The sequence below is a fragment of the Cornus florida genome, unplaced genomic scaffold, assembly GCF_030987335.1.
Source record: "Cornus florida cultivar Cherokee Brave unplaced genomic scaffold, ASM3098733v1 CherokeeBrave_3.0.0_Hap2_Chr11, whole genome shotgun sequence".
Taxonomy (NCBI): Eukaryota; Viridiplantae; Streptophyta; class Magnoliopsida; order Cornales; family Cornaceae; genus Cornus; species Cornus florida.
Genome location: NW_026775581.1, coordinates 46,466,226 through 46,471,947, shown reverse-complemented (window position 1 = coordinate 46,471,947; position 5,722 = coordinate 46,466,226). Strand labels below are relative to the sequence as shown.

The window sequence follows — 5,722 nt, the reverse complement described above, 5'->3', positions numbered from 1 at the left end:
TTGATCGATTAGAAAAAGAAGTGAGATCGATCACAAAAGTTGGATTGATAAAAAATAAGTGAGATTGATCTCACAACTTCGATCGATCTGAGACATGAGTTCGATCAATCTCTCAAGATTGATCTGAGATACAAGTTTAATCGATCGAACTGTGCGAAGAATGTAAACAGTCACAGATCTGTGACTTTAGAAGCACAGGGCCCATACAAACGTGTTCGTGGGCCCTTCAACACAACAAATCAACAAAAATTATCACCCAATCAAGGCCCATCGTCCCAAAATCAATTCAGAAATAAAAAATATAACAACATATATACACATATATATACAAACATGCTTCAAGGTCATCAATGGTGGATTTCATCATAAAAATGGCCTGGATTCAACACATAGAGTATGTATGGATGAAATTAAAGCTTAAATGAACATGAGATGCTCGGATCTTACCTCAAAACAACGACAGAAGTGGAGAAGGTATGAAGGAAGTGAAATCCGAGATGAAGGAGAGAGTGAAGCTTAGATCTTGCTGGAGATCTCGCTGGAGATGAGGAAGATGGAGAGTGGATACGGCGGCGATGAGGGAAGCAAGGGTTTGGAGGGTTGGATCGATCTAAATGATCGATCTTGAGACCCTCCAGGTCTATTTTAAAAACATTCCTGACAGAGTTCGATCGATTAAACTTCAACTGAGATCGATCGAACTTTGATGAACTCTGCTCAAAGTATTTTTGGATTTTTGAAATTTTTGAAAAATGAAAAACTAAAATAAAAAATTAGAATTAAAATTAAAAATTGTAAAATAAAATAAAATAGAATAAAATATCTTTGGATTTTTGTGTTTTTTTTTTTTTTTTGTTTTGAAAAATAAAAAAAAAAACAAAACAAAATCTTTTTGTATTTTTTAAATATTTTTGAGAAATAAAATAAAATGAAATGAATTTAAAATAAAATAAAGTAAAATAAAAATGAAAATATTTTTGGATTTTTGAAAATTGAAAAAGTCAAAACAAAGTCAAACAATGAAATGGAGAACTGAGATCGATGGGAACAAGAGTTCGATCGATCAAACAGAGGGCAAAAATATGAAGGTTTTTGGCCCTGAAAATTAGCGAAGTGTTGAACTTGAAGATCGATCAAACTTGGAAGTTGGATCGATCGAAGAACTTCAGATCGATCTTGGAATGCTTCGATCGATGAGACAGAGAGCAAAAATATGTAGGTTGATGCGCTCTAAAAAATTTTCTAAGTGTTGAATCATGAGATCGATCGAACTTTGAAGTCGGATCGATCGAAGGTCTCCTGATCGATCTAAGAATAAGTTCGAATGATGGGACAGAGAGGTGATTTGGATGCAGGTTTCTGCAGGTCGAAAAATTTTCTAAGTGTTGGATGCAGAATGGAGTTCGATCGATCGAACTCAGGTTTGAGATCGATCGAACTATGTAGAATACTCAATAATGACATGAAAGCTCATGCAATCCTCACCAAAGTTCCTATTAATGCATATGAACCAAAAACAAGTATCTAGACTTCGCAAGAAATGAAATTTAAGATAGAAATGGGGGAGGAATAGGGTTTTGACACCCTACGAAATATTTTTTTCTAGTCTTTAACGTCTTTAGCAAGACATTGGGCTCTTTTAGCCCGGATTAAAGATCTTATAATGCATCCCCTCCTTGTTGGGGTGATAGATGCTTTAAACTCCACCCAACAAATGGTTCTTTGAAGAACTTGTTGGATTAAGCTCAAAAGAAACTTTTGATTCTTTGTCTATGCAATCACAACTTTTGGGCTTCCATGCCCTTTCAAAGCAAGAATTTGAAACAAGACTTTTAGAATGCAAGGTTGAAGATGATCCTTTGGAAGTTTTGGTCTTACACAAAAGCTCACTTCCTTGACATTGAAGATCATGACATTTATCTACAACATTAACCTCTCCTTCATATTTGTCAAATGAATTGGGTGTGGGATTAAAGATATTCAACTTCACCTTCATGTGGCCAAATGAGATCTTCATTATCCCCGTCCTACAATTGATGTTGGCATTAGCGGTTGCCAAGAAAGGACAGCCAAGGATAACAAGAATTTGGCTTTTAGGATTGGGGACCGGTTCCATGTCAATGACAACGAAATCAACCGGGAAGAAGAATTTATCAATTTTAATCAAAACATCCTCAATTATACCCCTAGGCTTCTTGATAGATCGGTCGGCAAGTTGCAAAACTATCGACGTCGGTTTTAATTCACCTAGGCCTAATTTGACATAAACCGAGTATGGAAGAAGTTAACACTTGCTCCTAACTCAAGCAGTGCCCGATTAATGATATGATCACCAATAATGCATGATGTAGTGGGTGAACCGGGGTCCTTAAACTTTGGAAGTGTTATGTTGCAAAATTGAGCTTACTTGCTCGGTCAAAACCACTTTTCTTGGTGCTTGGCTCTTGTTGTTTCGCTTTTGGGTGCACAAGTCTTTCAAGAATTTGGCATAAGCCGGAATTTGCTTGATTGCATCCAAAAGTGAAAGATTAACCTTCACTTGCCTAATAATTTCCATAATTTCATTGGGTTTTGCCTTTTGCTTGTCTCTTGAAATGGATCCTTTTAAGGCATCCGGGAATGGAACTTTTGGTTCAAACACTTTTTCAGAATTTTTCTTTTGAACTCTCTTCAACACAAGAAGTTTTCAAATCATTTTTCAACATCATTTTTCAAAACTTCTTTTTCAAACACATTTTTCAAGACTTTCTCATTCACAAGATTATGTATATGCAATGAAGGAAGAATGGAATGTGAAACGGGACGGGTGACAACTTGAGGTTGTACCGGTTCACTCTCTTCATTGGATATTTCAACTTGATTGTCTACAATCCTACCACTCCGCAAGGTAGTCACCGCATTAACATGTTTAATGGTGTGGCCTTCCGATGAGGAATGGGTTTCCACAACACATTGTTGCTTAGGTAGGGCATTAATAGACATCTTTCCCTTCTCTCTTGCATTGAGAGTGCTTGCTATTTGCCCTACTTGGGTTTCTAGCTTCGTAATAGATTGAGAGTGAGAATGAAACAATTAAGTGTTAGCCTCTAAAGTGCCTAAAGCATTTAAAACTTTTTCTTCAAAAGCGGGACTTCTAGTATTTCCTTGGGAATAACATTGGTTGGGAAAATGAGAATTAGCAAATTGATTCCCTTGTGATTGATAAGGTCTATAACCTTGGGATCCTTGGTTTCGAAGTGGAGGTGGAATGTACTTCCCTTGAAAACTGCCTGGGAAGGGTTTGAGCCCTCTCCTTGGTTTTTCCAAGAGAAATTCGGATGATTACTCCAACTTAGATTATAATGAGTACCATAAGGATTGTTCCCTTCGTTCACAAAAACTGTATTGACTTGTTCCTTAGGTTCATTTTGCACTTGTCCGTGAGGACAATGAGAAGTAGAATGAAGAACACTAGAACAAGTCATACATGTTTCATTTGATGCACGATGAGAATGCTTAGGGAAGGAAGATACTTGGTTCACCGAGTTTTGGTTAATAAAAAATTGATCAAAACTTTGAGATAAAGACTTCATTTCGGCGGCTATTTCATTTGAATGGTTGACTTAGTGTAAGCCAACACTCTTCTTACCTTGTGAATTTCTACCATTCTTGGATGATAATATTCTCATAAAGACGCCATACAACATCCTCATACTTATCAATGTATGAGCCACCCATGGAAGCGTTAACTATACCCTTATAATTATCCGATAAGCTCTCAAAGAAATATTGAACTAATTGCCATTTGGGCATGTCATGATGTGGACACTTCCTAAGCAATTCATTGAAGCATTCCCATGCCTCATGAAACATTTCTTCATTCTTATGTGAAAATTCTCGAATTGAGGTTCTCATGGCATTGGTCTTTGAAACCGGATAGTACTTCTTCAAGAACTCTTGTTGCATTTTGCCTAAGAAGTGATTGAAAAAGGCCTAAGATTGTTAAACCAATACTTTGCCTTGTCTTTTATGGTGAATGGAAAAAGTTTGAGTCTTAAAACCTCTTCCGGCATGTCTGTATATTTTATGGTGGAACATACTTCTAGAAACTCATCCAAATGCTTGTAAGGTTCTTCACTTGGAAGTCCATGATAGTTAGGAAGCATTTGAATGGTTTGTGGCTTGATTTCATAATGATGTGCTCTAAATGGAGGCAATTGGATGCATGTAGGTACATTATACTCATTTGGCACATAATGGTCTTTTAAAGCAAGAGGTGGATTAGCTACTTGAGGTGCAACATGAACACCTTGGTTTTGAATTCCTTGATTGATGATGGGAGGTTGTGGAACATACATTGGCCTTGGCATTCTATATGGAACTTGGCCTTGTTGTTGTGGTGGTTGGTGAATGTATGGCCTAGGCATGCCTAATGGTACTTGTATGTTCTCATTGTGCACATTAGGATGTAGAATACCTTGTTGGTCTATGTGACCAAGGTCCTCAACATGATCATTATTATGGTTATCCATTGATAGATTGGTTCTATTTGAACTTCCTCTTCTCCTAGGATTTCTAATTACAGATTCAAGATGCAAATCAAGAGGAACAAGAGTTTGTCTCACTGAACGACGTCCATGCATGCATAATGCAAAACACAATAAGCACAAAGAATGACAAACACTATGCCTTCACAACAATTTCAATGAAACTTCCTCTACAAACACTTAACCCATACTCCCATGCTTTAACAACAATGATGCAAAGAACAAATAAAAATAAGCCTCCACGCGGCCCGACAATTTAACTAAGGGATTGAGTAAAGAAAGTCTCACAAAGGTCCTTTAGCACTTCAACTCCAAATTTAAAGCTTAGCTTAGCAAATTTTTAGATTTTTTTTTTTTTTTTTTTTTTTTTTTTTTTTTTTTTTTTTTTTTTCTTGCTTGCTTAGCTTGAATGCTTCTTTGCTTGCTTCCTCTCTAATAATGCACCTAGTCAAGTAAGAACAACACAATAAGTAACCAAAAAGAAAAAGAAAAATAAAAATAAAGTAAAGACATAATCAAAAGAGTACTAATCCTAATTGATTCCACAAATCCGACGTTGCCTAATCCCTGGCAACGGCGCCAAAAACTGGCTGTGGTTGGAGGCCGCACTACCACCAAGCTTAAAGAGTGTGCATTAAGGCGAGGGCCAATTTTTACATTTATAAAAGCCACTACTACCTTCACTAAAAATATAGTTTGGGTGAGTAGGGATCGTCCCAAGGGATTGGAGGGTCGGACAAGGTTGTGGAATTGCTATTAGGGTTAGTAGGTCGAGTGATCAAACAATTGGTTGGTTGGTTGATTACAGAGCAACTAAATTAAACTAAGTGATAACAAAAGAATGCAATTAAGAGTAAATAAGAGAGAGAAGAGTCTTGGGGTTTACAGATCACCACCAAGCAATGCATTTCTATACCGTTGACAAGTGATTAATTAGGGCAAATGGTGTGTTGCAATATTGGTGTGTGTGTATGTGTGGTTGATTCGAAAAGCAAGGATGACTAGTTAAGCATGTATTGTCTAAATATCATGTGAAAGCCACAATATATCTAAGCAATGAAGCATATATTGTCTAAACAACATGTGAAAGGCACAATAGATCAAAACAAGTTATTAATCCTTTCACTAAGCTCACAATCCAAATACAACACAAGATTAGAGACATATGCTACTTGCATTCAAAAGCTTGGATCATC

General features: G+C 36.7%; 1 pseudogene; it reads left to right on the top strand.

Moving 5' to 3' along the window:
- Positions 1–3,790: 3,790 nt before the first annotated feature.
- LOC132287271 (small nucleolar RNA R71) lies at positions 3,791–3,889 on the top strand (annotated as a pseudogene).
- Positions 3,890–5,722: the final 1,833 nt, after the last annotated feature.